The sequence below is a fragment of the Dasypus novemcinctus genome, chromosome 6, assembly GCF_030445035.2.
Source record: "Dasypus novemcinctus isolate mDasNov1 chromosome 6, mDasNov1.1.hap2, whole genome shotgun sequence".
Taxonomy (NCBI): Eukaryota; Metazoa; Chordata; class Mammalia; order Cingulata; family Dasypodidae; genus Dasypus; species Dasypus novemcinctus.
The window spans coordinates 29,465,840-29,487,313 of NC_080678.1; the positions used below are offsets into that span (position 1 = coordinate 29,465,840).

The 21,474-nt window shown below is 36.8% G+C and overlaps 1 long non-coding RNA gene across 2 annotated transcripts in view; it reads left to right on the forward strand.

Annotated features, from left to right (window-relative positions):
• LOC139439216 (uncharacterized) overlaps positions 1-21,474 on the forward strand; it is a 298,744-nt gene that overhangs the window by 165,642 nt on the left and 111,628 nt on the right. The window contains exons 3-4 of one of the 2 annotated variants that reach the window (XR_011648997.1): positions 14,869-14,942; positions 19,586-19,648. This is a non-coding gene — a long non-coding RNA (uncharacterized lncRNA). Of the gene's footprint in view, positions 1-14,868; positions 14,943-19,538; positions 19,649-21,474 lie in introns of those variants that run through there. The other variant, XR_011648998.1, reaches the window with a different exon arrangement.

A 21,474-nucleotide genomic window follows, 5' to 3' on the forward strand; every position in this document is an offset into this window, starting at 1 on the left:
TCAGGAAAAACAAAGGAATGATAAATTGAGGAACTTAGAGGAAGGAGTAAGTACTTTCCCAGAAGTGATAAATCTAGTCAAGAATTTGAGCATTTTAAGAAAGTGTAATAGCCTGAACCTTAGGTGTAAAGAAGCTTCAAGCATTATAGACCTAGAAAGCAGATGTGGCTCAAGTGATAAGGTCTCCACCTACCATATCGTAGGACCTGGCTTTAAAAACTGGGGGCTCCTAGTGAAAAAGAAGAGAAGACATGCCTGCATGATGAGCCAGTATCCACATGGTGAGTTGAGTGCATGTGCGGTGAGCCGAGTGCCCGTGTGGTCATCCGAGTGTCCATATTGGTGCCTGAGTGGCAAGCCAAGTGCCCATGTGGTGAGCGGAGTGCCCACACAAGTGCCCTTGTGGTGAGCCAAGTGCTTGTGTGGCAAACTGAGTGCCTATGTGAATGCCCATATGGTGAGCCAGTGCCCATGTGGCAAGCTGAATGCCTGTGCAGCAAGCCAAGTGCCCACACAGTGAGCCAGCACCTGCACAAATGAGTCACACAGCAAGATGATGACGCAACAAAAGAGAGACAAAGAGGAAGGTCAAGATGAAGCACAGCAGAGACAAGGAACTGAGGTGGCGCAATTGACAGGGAAACTCTCTCCACATCAGAGATCCCCAGGATCGAATCCCAGGAAATCCTAGAGGAGAAAGACAAGAAAGAAGACAAAAAGAGAAATAGATACAGAAGATCACACAGCAAATGGACACGGACAGCAAAAACAGCAGGATGGGGGAGGGGAGAGGAAGAAAAAAAATTATAGACCTATCAGTAATTGAATTTTAAAAAACATTCTAGCTAAGGAAATGATGATAACAACAACAATAGTAAGAGAAATGATTGATTTTGGTCGAACAGTTAATCTAGAAAATGCATACTTTTATATGGTTTTACATAAATTATCTAATTTAATCCTCACAATAAACTTGTGAGTTGCATGCTATTAACATATCTATTTGACAAATGAAGAAACTTCAGGGAGGTGGAAGTAACTTGCCTGTGGTGACCCAAGTAACAAACTAGGACAGAGCTGGGCTTTATTATTGCTAGTGCAGTTATTAAGAAGGTAAAATGTGAGACCAGCATATCTCCTGGCCTGATGTTACCTCCCTGCTCCTACTTCATTTCTGTCCTGTTCTAAGGGGTGGAGGTTAGAATACAATTCAGGAAGATAAAGCCTACATTTTAAACTTAGGCCTTCATGCTAGTAGCCACCGACATGTTATCTAGAGATGTTGGCTTCACAGATATATTTCTCTTATTCTCTTTCTTGCTCTAATTTCCTTTATTTCCTCCATATGTGAAAACTCACCTAGTCCACAGACTGTTCTCTAACTTATTCTCATAATCATTGTCTCATGTTTGTAGGATCCATTTTTGCTGTGCAATTCTGTTTTTTTCTTCATAAAATTTTCCATCTTCCATTCCTTTTTCTGATTAACACTAATGTCAGATTACATTTCTTTTAACAAAAGCATATTATGACACATATAAAAGAGAAAATAATGTTTCAAAGATGGAGATTTTGAATATTTTAAAATACAAATATATGCAACTACTTATGAAAATTTTCAAAAAAGGAATTAAAAAATAATACACCACATGTTGATGTAAATTTAAGATCTAAAATGAATTTAACACATCATATGTTATAATTTTTCCTTCAACCATCAGACATAATTTAGTAACTCAAGAGCAATAGAGTCTCTTGTATTCACCCAGATTTTTTCTTAATATGTTTTTTCTGATATTGTAATATTCCCTCTTTACTGTTACCTTTTTGCTTAGATAACTTCTTTTAGCCATCCTTTTATGGTACATTGGCTTATGACAAATTCATTTACATCCCTGCATATAAGGAATGCCTTTTGATTTCCTTTTAATTATTGGAGCATATTTTCACTGGATATAGAATTCTAGGTTGATAGTTCTTTTCTTTTAGCACTTGAAAACTGATGTGCCATATTTTCTCTCCTTCAGTCTTTTGATGAGAGATACGCTGCATTTAAGTTGTTTTTCCCTTTCAGAAGTTTGTCTGAGATGTGTTGTGGTGCAGAGTTCTATGGATTCATCCTGTTAGTGGTTTGCTCAGGTTCTTGAATCTATAGGTTTTTGTCCTGGGCCAAATTTGGGAAGTTTACAGCCATTATTTCTTTGAGCTCTTTTTTGCCCAACTCTTTTCCTCCTCTCCTCCATGATTCTGATGATACAAATATTAGATCATTTTTTTATATAGTTCCAGAGTCCCCTGAGGCTCTGTGCAATTTTTTCAAGTCTATTTTCTCTCTGTTGCACAGACTGGGTAATTTCTACTTTTCTATCTTCCACTTCACTGATTCTTTCCTCTGCCTCCTCCCTTGCCCTATTGAGCCCATTCACTAAGCTTTATATGTGATTTATTATATTCTCATTTCTAAAATTTTCATTTGATTCTGCTTCATATCTTCTATTTCTCTGCTGAGAGTTTCTGTTTATTTTCTGAGGCTTTCTGTTTTTAATTTTCTTTTAATGTGTTTGTGATTGCTTGTAGAAGAATTTTAATCAAGACTGATTTAAAAACTTTGTCAGATAATTCTAAAATCTTTGTCATTTCAGTGTTGATAAAGATTGATTGTCTCCCTTCATTTTGTTTGTTATCTTCCTGGGTCTTTGTGTGACCAGTGATTTTTTTTTTTTTTTAATTGAAGGCTGACTGTTTTGTGCATTATATTAAGAGACCTTAGATCTTGTTAAAGCATTTTGTTTAGCTTGTTTCCTGTGGAACTACTCTAGTAAGAGGAGGGATACTGCCTTATCATGCCAGATAAAAGGAAAGTCTGGGTTCCCCATTTTGTGTCTCTGTTGACACCTGAGTAGGGGAAGTAAACTCATTACTTCTGGGCAAAGGTGGAAGTTCCAGCTCCTTTATAGGGCTTTGCTGTTTCCTCTCTGGTTGGGAGAGAGAGAGTGCCTTGTTACTATTCTACATGTGATCTCCACTGACACCATGGTTGGGGAGGGTGTACTTATTACTGTTGGGCAGTGTTGAAAGTCCTGACTCTTCACTCAGTTTCCATTGACATCACCCCAGTGGGGATCAGAAGAAGTGACTGTCACTTCTGGGTAGGGGTAGAATTCCAGGCTCTTCATTCAATCTCTATCTACCAGGCCTAGCGGTGAAGATAGGGTCTCCATTCCATCTGGCAATGATGAAATCAGAGCTCTCTATTTCACCATCTCTGCCATTATTCTGTAGGGCATCTGGGGTGCCTTGCTACAACTTGGTAAAGATCAAAGTCTAGGATCCCTGCACAGCTTTTGATGGTGTGGGTTAAGTTAGGGTCATAGTCTTTTTTTTTTTTTTTCCTTCAGTATTTGCTTTCAGTAGAATAGTTATTTCTTAAAGTTTTCTGTGTGTATAGAATGTTTTTCTCCTGGTTCTTTGGCTAGAGAGATAAAGGTTTTTGGGTGAATTTTTTCTTTTCTTTGCTCAATGACATTTGCTGGCTTGCCTGTCTGGGTTATATAAGGTAACAAGGAAACCCAAGTTCACTAGCTAGTTGTCTTTCTTCTCTTCACCTTTAAATGTCTTCTAATTTTTGTTTTTTACATAATATCCAGAATTGCTAGTTGTACTTGTCAGAAGGAATAGGGGGAAATTCATCTATTCTATTTTCCTAGAAATGGAAATCCCATCAAATACCTTAGAAATCATATAAATTATCACTCTTCTTTTCCTTTTATTTGCTTACTCCTGGGGAAAAGTATTTTGGGTCATTGGTTTTATCTTCTAATGGCAAGCTTAAGACCTTGGTATGATTATAAATTACACACCTAATGTTAAATCTTACAATAATTGTGACATACAATAAATATGATGAGAAGTGATGTGCATCTCTTATGTATCTGCATTGTAAATTTTGTTCTTTATTTAAAGAAATAAGTTGGTCTTTCTGATATCAGAATTGGAAGAGCTCAAGCTTTACATATTAACAAATAGCTAAATAAATAGTCATTATAATTGATCTTATTCACGAGGGTTAGAATACCTTGTGTACTGCACTTAAGAAAATAAGTATGTTTAATAGACTGACGATATGGTTGCTTTGGCTAATGGGCATTGCCAATGTGATACAATAGACACTTGGAAAGAACTATCACAATTATCTACCTTTTGGGGTGCACTGGGAACCCTAAGGCCATAACTTTATAAAGTCAGAGCCATTCTGCTGGAGGATAAGAGACTTCAAGAAAGGAAACCTAAACTCACCATTCTACATACAGGCCACCTCCAGACATGATAAGGATGCCATGTTAGACCTTTTGGCTTCCAGCCTACATGCCAGTTGACCCCAAAATTATCAGAGACCCCAATGGAAAGAATTAAGCTCAGCAATAATAGATGAACCTGCCAGATAACACATGGTATTCTGAGCTAAGAAAGGAATGCTCTTTAAGCCACTAGGAATTGTGGTGGAACACTCTACTGCAATAAAAATGAAGAGTTCTGGTTCATGCAACATTATATATGAATTGTATAAATATACTATTGTGCAAAAAGACACCAAACAAAAAGAAACATATAATGTATGAATCTAGTTGAATAAAGCTTAAAATCAGGACCGATGAATGGTACTAAAAAAGAGAATGCCATTAATAGAGGAAGAAGTGGGCACTGATAGGTAGAGTAGAACAAAGGGGACTTCTATTCTGTTGGAAATGTTTATTTAGTGACCTGGGTGGTGGGTGCACTAATTTGTTTGCTATTTTTTATCCTATTATTTCTGAATTTTATTTATATATGTTATACTTTGATAAAAATGTTTTAAAATTTGATATACTCTTATTAAGGAAGAAGGAGAATATGGACATTGTGTAAACAGTGAGTAAGCTTTTTCACAGTAACCATAACACTATGTTGAATAGAGTTTATGTTCCTAACTTCAATACTGCAAAGGGCTATCCTCCTTCTTGAGAGGGGAGGCAGAGCTGGAGTCAGCAGTGAGGGCTTTTCCCTCCACACTAAATTGATTGCTTGTATCCATAAAGAGATAGACTTTGTTTCCTATTATGCCTCTGTGAGCCTGCTTGATTTAAAATTTGGCCTATTTTGTATAATTTTTGATACTGAGATCAAAGAAGTTAAAATATGCATCTAATACCAGCATCCCAGAGTAAAAACTAAACTCCTCCCAGAACTCTCAGATGTGAAATAAGTTCCACTTTAATCTCAGAGCCTTTGGTGCCAGAGATAATTCTAGCTACAGGGAGAAAAACAAACCAAACCAAAACACACGAAAATGAAAATTTATTCTGGATTTGGGCCAGAGGAACATAGAGATGGAGGGCAGTGCTCATGGGAAAGTCTGCTTTGGTGGCCTGCTGGTCAATTTCCCAAGAAAGTCTCTTAGCCCATGACTATCTAGGCATATAGGGAGCTCACTCTTTCCAAATGTTTAGAAGTCACCCTGGCCAGATAAGCAGTCAGTTCATGAAGAGTGTGTCGAACATAGCATGAACTCACAGTTTTGTTCTTTGTGGCAAGAAGATACTCATTGCAGCAATTTAAGCTGAGATTTGATTTAAAAATTTAACCCTGGCTATTGAGTAGAAAATAGATTGTAGTCAACAAGAGTAAAAGAAGAGAGAGCAGAAGGGAGGTCATGGCAGTCATTTCTGGATCTATTCCTGACCACTGTAGAGGGCGAGAGTTTGTAGTCTGAAATAGTCATCCCAGGTGACCTGCCAGGCTCTGTTCAATGCTTAGTTCCCTGTCTGCAGTACCTGAGCACTCCTTTTCAAAATTTCCTGAAGGAAAAAAATAAACAGAGGGAGGGATCTCTAAAAATTATTGTGAAAAACAAATTAAAATTTAGCAATAAAAAAATTCCCAAAATCAAAGGTATGTAAATGCCAGGTGGCTCTTATAAATACGTTTTAGATCATGAATGTCATACTAAAAATGAAATTAGAGTTGGATGAAGTTTCCCAAGGAAGGCTAGAGTAATTTTCAGCCACGGAAAGTTATTTTCTCTCATGAGCTCTGGGCAACCATCACTGTAATCTGTGATCTGTTCTCTACTATATTATATGTGAGGAGTGTTAGTCAGGTCAGCAACTTAGTGAAATAAATTTTAGGAGAAGCTGTCTCCTATTCCTGATACATGTCTTTTGTTAGCAATATTATGCTGGAATAGTTTAATAGCCCTTATGATGGAGATAATTCTGCATCTCCATTCTGGTTGCTAGAAAATTGGTTCCTGCCACCTTGGGAAAACTATTTTCTCATATAATTTTGTTCTTCATCCCTGCTATTGGGCTTTTAAACTGTTTTTTTTTTTAAAGTTTATTTGCAGCTACATTCATCATAGGATATGAAAGGTATACATTTTAGAGTTACTTCACCCCTCTTCTCCTGGGTTCATCATTCTTTAATGTAATTCTTTGGGTTTTATTTGATATGTAAAATAAGCAATTAAACAGCTTATAATAATCTATTTGGTGTTTTAATGGGGAAAAATATTACCCATATTTTCTCCTTAAATATCATCTCCAAGGCCCAGACAAGTAATATTTGAACATTAATTAATTATTGCAAATCTTCTATGTGCCAGACATGGTGCTAGGTTCAAGACACATAGTAGGGTACATAACCGACTTACTTTTAAATCTCTGCATCTTTTATTTCCTAATTCTGCTTTCAATCTCAAAGGACATTTTCAATATTTCACCATTGGCTGTAATACTTAAAGTAGATTCTGTAGTTACTTTTATCACATGAAGAAATTTTCCTTTAAGTATGCTGAGCATTTTTATAAAAGTAGGTGCTGAATTTCATCAAATTATTTTTCTGTATTTATTGTGATGATTATATATTTACCCTTTATTTTGTCAATGCAGTTGATTAAACTGACAGTTTTCTAATGAGAAAACAAACTTGAATACTTGTAATAAAAACCCCTTAATCATATTGAAGTATTATATGCTATTATTGATTTATACTGTTTAATTCAGCATTTTTGCTTCTATAATTATCAGAGATACCACTTATATATTATCATTATCATGACATCATTAGATATGGTAATGAGTAATATGCTGACCTCATAAAATCAGTTGGGACTAGTTCTTTTATTCCCTCTTCTGGAAAGAGTAAGTGGAACAAATGGTATTATTTCTTCTTTAAATTTAGGTAAAATTTCCTCTGTCATCCATCTGATCCAGAAATTTTTGTTGTTGTTTTGTTTAAAGTTTTTTAGTTATGTATTTAATTTCTTTGATAGGCATAAGGCTATGCCATTTAAAAAATTTCTTCATTTGTCAATTTTGACAAGTTGTGTTTCTCAATGATTTGACCATTTTATATAGTGTCAATTTTATTGGCACAAAGCTGTTTATAATATTCTTTGAGTATATTTTCATTAGTAGTGTACCCTGTACCTTAATTTGTTCCACATGTTTTTTCCACTCTATCTTTTATACACAATTTTTCTTTATGTGCTTCAGTTGGGAAAGTTTCTGTTGTTCTAAATTCACATTTACTGATCCTATCTTCTCTTGGTCTTTCCTATTCAATTTATTCATTGAGTTTTATTTTTTCAATATTTTGTTTGTTCAGTTCTAAAATACCCATTTAATTCTTCTTTAGATTATGGAGAACAGTTCTCTATTGAAATTTTCAATATTTTACCCATTTGGTCCAACTATCCTCTATTTTCTTCTACATATTAGTCATGGTTATCTTAGATTCCTTATATGCTAAGTCCACCTATGTAAGCCATCTGTGTGTCTTTTTATGTGTGTATTTTGTTCCCTTCTTTTCAAGCACTATTTTCATTGGAATCCAGTCATTGTGTGTAGGAGAACTGTGGAGGCTCCAAATTTTATCTTCCCCAGGGGTAATGCTTCCTCTATATTTCAAGGCCAAAAATTTAAATGTGCTGCTTTGGCATCTTTGAGCCTCATAGTACCCCCAAAACCTACCCCAAATTTTCCCTGCTCTTGTCAGGTATGCCTGCCACCCAGTGAGAGAGGCTTCTACCTGGCTAGTTTTCCTATTTAGCCGAGCCTGTTGCTCTCCAACCAATCTTCAACCTAATGAGTTTCAGTTCCCTGCCAGCTTGCAAAATGATTCAAACAAACCAATCCCATCCTCCTGCAGACATTAGTGTGAACCTCCCCTCTTTTAATATAAAATCTGCCTCCCGTGGCCTCTGCTTGTTCACTATCCTCTTGAGTGCCACTCCCCTATGGCCCTGTGTGGAGTATGGTGCCCTCCTCCCCTCTCCTGTGAGTGTATGTGACTGTAAACTTCTGTCATTCTTAGCTGTCCTGTGTTGGGTTTCATGTGTTCACCCATCCCAAGATCACTAGGGAAGAAGTCCTTCTCTTACCAGTGGGATAAAAAGGAGGTGGACATAGCAATTGGCATCAGGATAGCCCAATCATGATGGGGACACTTGGGCAGCTTTAATTCACTGCTTTGTTGCTAATTAATTGCTCCCTTAGAGTAGCAAGGACTGTCTGGGATGGAACTGCCTATTGCTGGCCAGTTTACCCTCTAACTTGCCCCACATTCTGTCTCTTGCCATCTCTTCCCACCCTAAAGTGGGAACCCCCCTTTTCTGACTTTTGACCCCCAAGGCCAGAGCAACTATTACTTGACTATTTTCTATAATGTGCAGTCTGTTCAGACTGTGTCTAGCAGGTAGTCTCTGGGACTCCTTCCAAATAGTCTGAGGTAGTGAGACCATTGACAAGTCTGTGCAGGGAGTGAAGGGGGGGCGACTGGCTGATAGAAGTTGGGGACAATGATAACCCAGATTCGGAACCAGCCAGCATTTTAGTCCTACTTGCTGGAGGTCTGGCTAGAGCTTTTGAAGATAAAGATCACAGTGTACTGCATCTAGCCTGGTGATTAGAAATTGATACATAAGAGCGATCTCCTGGACATAACTCTTTTTTTTTTTAATTTTTTAAAATTGATTTTGTAAAAATATTCCATTACAAAAAAATATATGAGGACCCCTTCAACCCCACCACCCCTACCCCACCACTCCCCCCTCAGCAACACTCATTCCCATCATCATGACACATCCATTGCATTTGGTAAGTACGTCTCTGGGCACCTCTGCACCTCATGGTCAATGGTCCACATCATGGCCCATACTCTCCCCCATTCCATCCAGTGGGCCCTGTGAGGATTTATAATGTCCGGTGATTACCCCTGAAGCACCATCCAGGGCAGCTCCAAGTCCCAGTTGCAGAAAGATAGAGACCCGGATTCAGCAAGGGAAGCGTTAAGAACAGCTCTTGTTCAAAATGGCTTATTCAGCCCTTGTGCTGCTGCTTCTCTTGCTGCTATTGACCACTATTCCTCCTCAGAGGAAGAGAAAGCCCAGAGAGGAGTGAAACCAGGCAGAGATCACCCACACTATCTTGCTTCAACATGTGGCAGCTGATGTTGGTGAGAAAGTTCCTCTTGTGGTACCTTGAACTGTACTTTTCATGGCCTTGGGACTGTAAGCTTTTACCCCAGATAAATACCCCAAATAAATATCTTCATAAAAGCCAACAGATTTCTCATACTTGCATCGGCACCCCTTTGGCACACTATTACAGTGGGGGAGGAGGCCAAGGAGGATTTGGTAGTTAATTGTTCTCCTAATACAAAATCCCTAGCCAGTGCTTTGCAGCAATGCTGTTTACCAGTATACCAAAGGGCTTATTTTGTGATCACTAGGGCTTGATAACCCAACCAGGACATGGAAAAATGGCCTTACTGGATGTGGTCCCCAATCCTGGGGAGATTGACTAATGTTCCCTTGAGGAAAAGGACAACTGCCTAGCTTAGTAGCTTAGTAGACATTCACTTTTCCCAGAAGATTCGCACTATGAATGATCAGTTTGTGATAGAAACTGATATCCTCAAATTTATATTGCTAGAAACTGAAAACAGAAAGAAAAAAAAAAAGGTTGGGGGAAGCCCGAATGATGGGAAAATGCTGGGCTAAAGCAGACAAAGATATCAATCCTCAGGTTTCTAACTTTGTAGGCCTGTTTTATTTCAACAAAGAGCCTTAGCCTCAAGGTTATTAAAGCCCAGTAAAACAGAAAACAGAAAACACCATGGTACCCCAGTCCCTGAGCACAGAGAAGGAAATAATTCAACCCCAACCTGAAGCCCGAGGTCCTTAAACCCTATTAAGTAACCATTGCCTTAGGGGAGGCCCATAACCTTTACAATACTGATGTGAGGTTATATGAAGGAAGAAATTTATAAACATGAGCAGGGTATGAGGACCCCATGAAGTATATCCAGTGACCAACAAAAAGGTGGGGGGTGGGGAGGAAGAAAGAAAGGAAAGAAAGAACCTGGACATAGGGAAAGGAAACAAAAAAACAAAACTGAAACAAAGGTCACAGCTTGACACACTTGAAAATCAAAATTTACTGAAACAATTTATGCAACCAAAATCTAAAAGGATGTTGATTGGTTATTGCTCTGGACAGCAAATGTTCTGAATTAGCTTCAGCATCTGCTGAAATACACCAACTGGCAAGCCATCTTGGGCTTAATAAATTCTGTGGATCAAACTGCAGTTATTCTAGGGATCCCACTAAATTTAAACATGGTATCCCCTAGAATCTCAGGGGAGTAACCAAATATAAAATAGAAAGTAAATAGATATGTCTCACCTTAACTATCACTTTCCTAAATTTCCTGTAATCATAGCATCCATTGCCCAAAAATATCCCATCTTGGGTATGGATGCTATGACCTGATGAATAATAAAATAAACTTACACTAAGCCTCCGACAATTACAAATTGGCTTGACAAAAAGGAACCCCAGAGACCCCCCAAGGTAAAATAGTTAATATGACACAATGTAAATTAAAACAGGTTCTTCAAGGATTAAAATTTATTATATAAGCCTCATTAGTAAAGGGGTTATGATCCCTACTGCTTCTCCACTTGACGCCTCATTTTGCCTGTTCTCAAACCTCATTTCAGGTTAAGAACAGGCAAAATGGTACTTCATGGTGGATTATATCAACCTTTGTACTGAGGGCTCTTCTAGTAAGACCCTCAACCCAATCCCCAATATTATTGAAATTGCTGACTCTATCCTATCAAGTAAATATTTTGCTATTATAAGTTTGACTAATATGTTATTCAGTGCCTATTTCAACAGCCTTTCAGCTGTAGTTTGCCTTCACCTCTGGAGGGACACAATACGTGGTTCCCAGACTTGCTAGACTTGCCATCACATATCTTTACATGGAGGGTCTTGACTGCAGCCATCTTTCTCCAGGAGCACAGGTGTAGGTTTATATTGCAGACATGCTCCTCCAAGGAGATTCATTTGACACACTCTTTATGACCTGCAGATACTTACAAAGGAACTCACAAATAAGGCTTAAAAAATATCCCAAACCATGGGGCACAGGGTTTGCACTGTAAATGTTTTGATTACCCTTACTGTGAGTTGTCAGTTTTTGGAAGAAACTTAGATCATTTGCCCTATAAAGTCTCCTACAGTCTGAATTTTGCTGAATGCATCACCATGGTGTTGTTCAACATGTTGCTCTCTTTCCTTTTATTTTTCGTAAAATGGTATTAGATATAGAGGCTTGTTCATTTTCACGATGACTTTTCTTGGCAAGAAATATGTTCTGGATGTTTTTATGTACTTCTAACAGGAGAGACATAATTTCCAATTGTCTCTATTTTTGGAAGCACAATATCTATTAATTCATTATTACTATTACCATTATGACTTTAATAATAGTTTCCCTGAATTAAACTGAAATTCAACCTGCACTTGAAAGAGTCCTGTTATTACTTAAAACTATAATCCAAGTGACTAGCATAGTATCAGGCACAAAGAGTATTTTCAAAGCATATTTAATGGAATGAATAAATGAGTATGTATCCTGGAGTTTGCATTATGTATTTGGGTTTCCAAATTGATCCTGGTAGGCTGCATTAAAAAGCCTTTGGCTGTCCTTCCTTGACCAGGCTAACAATTATGTCACAGTCTGAACTGATATATTTAAACCTAAGATTTCATGTGCCATAGAGACCCATGAGCTGATAGAGTAATCTAAGGCTTATATACTCGTATTTATAAACATAAATTTAAGGCTTCCTGGAAGCTGATTTGGAGGTACGCTCAGTATGCTTTCAGCTATACCATTTTCTGCCTGTTCACCAAAACCTTATATTTACCTCTGCTTAATGCTAAGCTGACTGATCCAAGCAAACTGTGGCCCCTTTGAACTAGGTTTATGAATTGAGAAGCTACAGTTTGGTTGAGAGTTTAAGCTCAGTTAACTCTAATGCTATTTTTCCTTTGATTCAGCAGACACAGATAACTTACATAAATGCAGATCCAAGTAAAGTTTATGTATCTTTATTGCTTTACTTTATTTTCTGTTATTTGAGCCATATACTATCAGATTACACCAACCTAACTCTTTCCTAACCTCTAATTGGAAATAATTTATAACTTTTACCTTTATTCCCTCAGCCTGCAATACAAAGTCCAAATGCAAACCAGGCCTAGTATCATGCAATTGTAGGGCAGTTCCATGTTTAGGTGATAAATCATGCAGGCAGAACTAATTTATCAAAAAATACTTTTACTTAAATCAAAGTTGTTCTGTGGGCAGGGGTGCTTAGGTGGTTAACCAATTCTTACCAAATAATTTATCGAACCCTGGTTGTTCGAAATGCAAAAAAAGAAGACACCCATGGTAAAATTAAAGCCCCTTTTTCTGGGAATGTTACATTGGAGGAAATGAGATTATAGCTCAGTGAAATATCATAAATGCTGAATTCAGTAGTCAAATGTTGCCAGGTGTGTTTTAAAATGGATGTAATAAACAGAGTTTAGTAAATATTTTGTTATAACTATTGATTTTACAATGTTTGGCATTCTCCCCTACTGCTAACAACTCCTCTCATGGTCTTTCTTGCTGCTGCTGAATAGAAAACAATAATAATCTCATATGATGGAGATAGAGTCTGGTTTTGACCTGAGTTTGTGACTGTACTCCAATACCTGAAGCAACACTTCTTGTCACCTGTCTCTACAATGCTTCAGTATTCAAAGGAAAATCCGTTTCCTCTGACTCAAGAATTACAGGGTTAATATTCAAGAACCCAGGTGTGTTCAGATTTGCAAAAATAGATAAGAATAGTAACAGTGCTGCACTGGGGGATATGGGCTGGCTTAGTTCTATCCCCAGCAAATGGCACCCCAAGGAGTAGATATGGGCATTCATATTCACAGTGGTTAGATGATCAGGTTCTAGAGTTGCACTGCTCTGCCTTATTATATATTTGTCCACTCACCTCCCAGCTGAGTGAAATTGGACCAGGAAATAATCCTTTGATACCTCAGTTTCCAAATTGTACATTAGAGATTTTGAAAATTTGACCAATTTGTAGTCTTACCATCAACATCAATGTGAATTTTGAATACTGTCATTCTTACCTTGGATTTTACCTTATAGATTCAATTTTTAGGGGTTTGATCAACCAATTCCCTCAATTCTCAATTCTTTCTTGTAACATTCAGAAATAGAAGATTTATGATCTTTTGTTTCATTTAATTGGATACAATCAATATCCCTCTTTTCTTCTGAGATTATTGATTTTCTTTATTTTAACATCTTTGGCCATTTGTTCTCATTAGTCTACTTCTATATGAATTATTTTGTTTTCTTCTCATGAAGTTCTGATTTTTGTTCGTAATTCTCAATGTACTTAGCCATTGTTATATGTTAGGGTTCTCCAGACGGAACACACATACACATGCTCAGACATATATGTAACTATTAAGAGATTTATTATAGAAATTGGTTCATGTCATTGGGGGTTGGCAAGTCCAAATTCCTTAAGATAGGCCAAAAGTTGGAAGCTTCAATGAAGGTTAGGTTGAAATCCCAAGGTGAAGCTGGCTGGCTTAAATAGAGGTAGGAACTGACTCAGTTGTAGTCCTTATGACCTTCAACTGAGTGGTTGAGGAGACTCCTCTCATTGCGGTGGGAAATCTGCTTTGTTGGTTGTAGATGCCATCAGCCTTAGATGCAATAAATTCATGCAAATCCCAGTGTTTACTTGACCAAACAACTGACCATCATAACATAGTCAAGTTGACACATGAAATTAACCATCACAATGTGATTCTTGGTCATTTGATCACATTCAGAGCAGTCTTCTTTTTTGGTTTCCCTGGTTGCTTTTCTGATTTCTTCTGTTGCTGTATTTCAGATATTCTTTATTTCTGATCTACAAATGTAACTTATTAGTTTCTAGAACATTGTTACTGCTTTGCTTCCTGGAAGTACCATGAGATTTTGGGAGATGGGTAACACACCAAGGCTCAGTCTGTCATTTCTAGTCAATCTCTTCTACTCACTGATTTTCTTACTTGTTTTGAAAGAGTATGGAATGTATCCCATGAGAATGTGAGAAATTCAAGATATAAGACATTCAGGCCATTAAAGACTATGAATTAAACAAAAGAGGAAGAAGCCCCAAAGGATTATGAAAAAACAATGGGTCAAGCTCTAGATGTGAAAACAAGTAACTAAGAAAATGAGCAAGCACAGTCAAGGGGAATAGGTACAATTGTAATACAATGTTGAGGTCACTAGATGTAGGCTTCCTTACCTGTATCTGACTCTTAGGCATCACTGCAGTGCCATGAATGCTTAAGCCAGCTGTTCATAAGGATGAGTAACAGCAGACAATAGCCACTGAGACCTGCCTGTTGTCCCAAATGCATTCAGAAAATAAAACATTGTCATCATTTTCTCTTCTCCTCCCAGATCCTAGAGTTGCTCTCATCAGAGATGTTCCGTATTGCTGATCTGAAGTGTGGACTCTTCCAGAGGGCAAACAGGTATTTGTAGAGCAGATCTTCTATGGGGAATACTGATAACTTTTGTCTTTTCCAACGTGGAAAGAGAATGAAGACTTTCTGTTATTCCTAGAAATTGACTGGGGTTTGTTGTCCTCAGAAGCTTTTTCAGGGTGTTCACTGAAGACCATTTGAAGAGGTCAAGGATTTTCAGAGATTTAAGACTAGCCAAAATAAAGCCTTCATTAGGTATAAAATAATAATTTCATGAATAGGATGATTCATAAAATAATCTATGTGAAGAACAAAGACCACTTTGTGGTGAGTTCTCAAAATTTTCCTCTTTTTATTTTAAGCTTTATGACTTTTGTTATTTGGTTTGAATATTCAAGTGACTCACTGTCTTCCTTGCATGATAATTGGCAATTTCTAGGGCAAGTATTTAAATTCAAATACATCTCTATGGTGAAGTGGCTGTGATTGTTTATGAGGCAAAATAGCTGCATGACACTTTTCTTTAGAATTTTTTGGTGGAGATAAAATTATTACTCTCAAATGACTGTCTTCAATTTCAGGATAGTTAAAGTACAGGATATTTGAAATCATATTCTAATCATTGAAATAAGTAATGTGATCTTCATATAATCCTTTGTCACTTCTAGTATTCAATACATGTGAGAAATTAATTTTCCTAGAAATGAAAATTAAAGTGTTTAAGAAAATCTCCTAGCTAAAGTGAAATCAGGAGACCACCCTTAAAGTTTATGACAGATCTGAAATTTGTCAATCTGATGGCATGATTCAGTTAAGTACGTTATTTGTTTCAATTTTTTTGGCTTCACAGACACCATTTCATTTTTTTTTTTTTTGGGGCACATACCTCCATTTCTGTTAACTTGTATTAACAAAGATCGAGACACTAAGAAAAAAATTCTTTAAAAATCTATTCTTGAAAAGGCATTGACACTGACTCTCTCTCTCTTTATATAGATATATATACTTTGTCAGGAACTTTTTTGCTGGCTGTTCTAAAATAGTGAAAGCATCTTTAAGGAGAAAAAAAGATTCATTCTCTTTAAAATATATGGTTTAAATTAATTTTTAACATTGCCTTTAACTTCATTATTTCTTTTTTTATTTGTATTTTCTTTTTTTTCTTTCTTATTAAATTGTCTTTTTAAAAAAAAGATACATAGATCACAAAAAGATGTTACACTAAAAAATTTAAGAGGTTCCCACATGGCCCACACCCTACCTCACCCACTCCTCCCACATCAACAACCTCTTTCCTTATTGTGGCACATTCATTGCATTTGGTGAATATTTTGGAGCACTGCTGCACCACATGGATAATAGTTTACATTGTAGTTTACACTCTTCCCCAGTACATTCAGTGGGTTATGGCAGGATATATAATGTCCAGCATCTGTCCCTGAAATATCATTTAGGACAACTCCAAATCCCGAAAATGCCCCCACATCTCATTTCTTCTTCTGTCTCTCTGCCTTCGGCAACTACCATGGCCACTTTCTCCACATCAATGCTACAGTTTCTTCCATTACTAGTCACAATAGTTCTACAGTAGAATACCAGTAACTTCACTCTAATCCATATTTTATTCCTCCATACTATGGACCCTGAGTTGGTGATGTCCACTCCACCTCTACATTGAGAGGGGCTTAGATCCCACATGACTGATGAATGCACTTCTCCTGCTTAGAGTTGTAGGCACTCTTGGTTCTCTGGTGTGGTGGTTGACCATCTTTACCTCCCTGTTAGCTGACCTGTGTAAGTCCAGCAAACTGGAGTAACTTCATTATTTCTTACTGAAATAAAAGGAGATGTGTCCATAGAGTGACTTCCTGATGCCTTCCAACTGTAGGAAAGAAATCCCCACTGTGATGTGGACACATGTACTCATATTGTCTTTCTTTCCCTTTGTTTCCCTCCTGGTTAAGTTGGCTGACAATTTCACAGGCATCTTCTGCCCTTGCATTTCAAACATTTGAATCTTCCTTTCAGGACCTACTGAGAGAAGTGTTGTTCAAATATGGTAATATAAGGAATCAGTGATCCATATTAAACTCAATTTTAAAATTACATTGAATCATATTATATCTGAATAGATAATGCATTTACATTGTTCAAGATTAATAGGTGCAAAAGATAGGAAGTGAAAATTCTACCTCTCACTTCTTACCTCAAATTCCAGTTATCCAGTTTTCTTCCCTAGAGGAAATCAATGTTGTTTGTTTGTTTGTTTTTGTATTCTTTAGCAGATATCAATTTCACCCACTTTCAGAGAAATACATAGTTACTGTATGTCAGTTAACAATGTATTTTAGAGATAATTCCATATGGAACAATTCCTCATTAAAAAATCAAAACTCTGCATGGGATTCTGTTGTATCATTGTGTAATAATTTATCTAACCCTACTAATGGACATTTATATCTTTTCTAAGTTTTGTTATTATGAAGGATAGGAGAAGAAGGAAAGATTAACCTAGAGAGGTAGCACAGGGCCAAATCATAAAGAGACTTGGTTGAAGGTTTTGGAGGTAGACATTAACCATGTTTGGTTAGGGAAGGGAAGTAACATAATTAAGACTCTGTTTTGTGAAAATCAGTTCAGTGACAAAATTTAGAATATGGAAAGGAAAATCAAGGAACTGTACATGTGCTTGCTCAGAAATCTGTCATTATCTCTTCTGAAATGATATAAGGAAGGCATTGGCCCTATATTAAAGAGGTTTCTTGTCATGTATGTGAGTGTGTGAGTATGTGTGCATGTGTGTGTTTGACAATGAAAATTGACCAGGTCCCTCCTCAGTACCTTGAACAAACAAGACTCATCTAACCTTGGCATACTGAAGTACCTGCAAAGTACCCAAAGCTGGTAAGTTTGTTATGCGCTTAATTTGATTTTATATGTCATATTGCTAGCTAGGCAATATTATGCCAAAGACCATGGTATTTCTTCCACCTTGATAGGCAGTGTTGTCAGAGGGAGGCTGTTGAGGTGACCTCCACCGTCAGTATTAACTCATGAACATGCTGGGGGATTGGAGGGAAAGGCAATAACAAGGTTTTCAATAAAAGTCATGGAGTGCACGACTGGATACCTGGGATATTTGCCTAACTTATTCCTTGCGGAAAATCCTGGAAAATATGTAGTCGTGAATACATTTTAAAAATCTATAATGGTAATTCAATTTACTAAAACTATTATGAATATGTGATCTAAATAAAATTCTAATCAATTTTGAATTGGAATATTAATTATGATGGACAGGAAGAGAAGGTAGAAGGTGCATGGAATACTTTTGACATCCTATCCAGAACACGCACATCTTCCTCCTTTGCTACACCACAGGCTGAAATTTATAAGTGAGCTTCCTTACCCATGAATGCAGGGGTAAGCATTGATCGCAAATGCCTTTGGATGCTCTGATTCTTTATATTCATAATTGACATTTAAATTTAGCAACTGAATATTCATAGTCATATTTTTCACTTGCCACAGATGAATTGTCCTTCCTGTGGAAATGGGGTATGCATTACCAGAGCCATTTCATTTATAGTTGCCAACTCTCTCACAGCCAGTTGAACAAAGGGGGTACAATTTACAGTTTGTCAATTTGTCTATAGTTTATAATTTTAGATTTGCCAATATGTAAATAAAGATGAAAGAAATGGAGGGACTTTCCCTTTTGGTGTGATGGAGTAAGCTCTTATTGGACTAACCTTCTTGAAAACAATTGTAAATTCTGGACAATGTGTACATACACACACACAGATACACATGCACACACATATGCATATGTTTTGGGGGATAACCTTAGCTCATAGCCACTGGAAAGTGGGGGAAAATTCTTAGAGGTGGAGAGTCAGAGGAAGAAGAGGAAGAACAAAGCTATATTTATAAACTGTGCTTAAATTTCTGCTCCTGAAAGGTACAAATGTATAGTACACTACAGATAGTCCAGTTAAGGATAAAATAACTGGTCTGAGATTTAAGTTGCTTACAAGACAGCTTGAGTTCATAGATGTAGTATGTATGAAATTGTAGAAGAAGGGATGGGAAATGACCTATATGGTTACAATGTTTATACATTTTAGTTGAAGGGGTATAATATTAACTGTAAGAAAATCGTGAAGAATCTTTTAAAATATTGTATGCTCTAGAGAAATTATTTTCTAAAATAGTGCAAATGGGCATGGATAAAAACAAATTAAATTAAATTTTAACAATTATTCAAATAAAGCAAAAGGTAAGAGAGTGAAACAGATAAGAAAAAACAGAGGTGTGTGTTGGAAACTGAAGCACAGTGATCTCTCAAGGAGAGATTTGCAGTTTCCATGGCTACGCTTGCAACCTAAGGAATGCGGTAATTAAGAGTTTCCGCCAAAGAGAATAAAGCTGTGAAAGGCTGAAAGAAAAGATGAGCAGATAACATTTGTGTAGTAAATAGAACCCTTAAACTTTGTACCTTGAGATAGGATTTTTTAAATTCCTTAGACTATGAGTAATGTTGATGGTTAACTGCATGCTGCTGCTTCTACCACATGGACTGGGGTATATATATAGAGCCCCTTGTGAGCAATAAAGTTGTCTGATGAGTCTCTACTTGCAGGTCCCCTAATCCCAGCTTGCTCTCTCTTCCTTTCCTTCCCCTCCCCCAGGAAAGGACTCCTACGAGGGTCGTGAATGACGTCCAAAGCAGTGTGACTCTAGTCTTCTTTTTGGTAAGTAACATTTCCCCGAAGTCATCAGGGTAATGGATAATCAAACCGGACTTGTGGAAGAATATTTGCAAGTGTTAAAAACTTTCTTGAAAGTTAATGGGGTGCCTGTAAAAAGCTATCAATTACTAGAATTGTTTGCTTTAATACAAAAGCATTGTTGCTTGCTCCAGCCTCAGGGGCATAATATCTTAATTTTGAAACAGTAGAAGCGAGTAATGAAAGCTTTAAGGACAGCATTTCAAAGAGGGGAATCCATTCCTTTTATTTGTGTGAGCTCTGTGCCAGCAAATTGCTGCCACCTTAGATCCTTTACAATCAGAGGAAGATGACTAAGAAGAAATTAATATGTTTTCAAAACCCATAGACAAACAGAAAGTGGAGGGCCATTTGAAAGAACTACATTCTGAACCAAAAAGCAGAGGAGAGTCTCCTGGCTTTATGCCTAATCCTAGTACTAATCCTTTTATAGATAAGAAAATAACTGTCTGCTCTAATGAAATATCCAATCTCTATATATCATCATCCAGGCGCTTATCCTAGCTTATATCCAGTTCAACCTACTGCACCTGGTGAGCCGCCTATAGCTGCCCCAACCTCAGCACCTGGAATTTTTTTCAGATATGGCAGATGCTTTACCCTATGTTAAAAAGATATCACAACCAACCCCATCAGATGCTAATAATCCTCAGGGAGGTGCTGAGTTCCATCATGAACCAATACCTTTTAAACTACTGAAAGATTTAAAACAGGCAAAAATACTAAATAAAGTCCTTGTTAGTGAAATCAGGCTTGTAAGAAAAGTCTCTGTTAAAGTGTTAACTAAGATAAGGAAATTATTCTGGCAGGAACTCTGTCCCTGCTGTCTACATAATAATGTAGCTGTGGGCTGGTGGGAGTTAATAGAATTAAACTGCTGGAAAAGGAGAAAAACATGGCAACACTGGTGTTCTGTTTTGTTTCCCTAATTCTGATTGGGCCTATTTAACCAAGATAATAAAACTAGTACAAAATTTTTATCAAGGTGTTAAAAGGAATTTTCGGTTTTAAATCAATAGTTTACTCCTGAACTTCAAATCTCAGTATAGTCTTACGGAGTAGTAATCCAAAAATGTGTGTTAACAGTCTGTCTAAACTGCTAAATAAGAGCTTAATTACATTTACGCTGCTCAAGTTATCTTAACTGATTGCTGATAACTAATAAAAGTGTTTCCAAGCACAAGCTTGCATGTTACAGACAACATGGATTCCAGAAAAAATCTTAAAAGCAGTAAGATCTAAGATGTGATATGATGGAGAACTTAAAAACAGCTATACCAAAAAAGTAAGAAAGTAAGAATTACGAGTCAATTGTAAACTGTACGTTTCTGTTAATGTGCTATAATTGTTTTGTGTTTGGCTCTTTGTTCAATGTCAGTGTATATTTTGATACCTCTGGACAGATTCCCATATCCCTAACAACAACAGAAGCAGACAAAGAAGACGCAGCAAATAGATACAGAGAACAGACAACTGGGGTGGGGGGGGGGAGGGAAGAGAAATAAATAAATAAACAAATCTTTTAAAAAAGTAATATAAATTAATAAATAAAAATTTCTAAAAGAACTCTATTCAAATGGCCAAAAATTAAATAAGCACTTATATTAATGCTTCAGTTTAAATGTTAATGGAATCTCTACAGTGATAAAAATTGTAAGTCTTAATTAATGAAATTACTATGTCTCTTCATAAAAAAATGGTTCTTGCCTAAATTGAAATGAGTAGTTTATTTTTCTTCATGAAATAAAGGACATAAAACTTGAATAAATATTTTGAAAGGTAAAATTTTG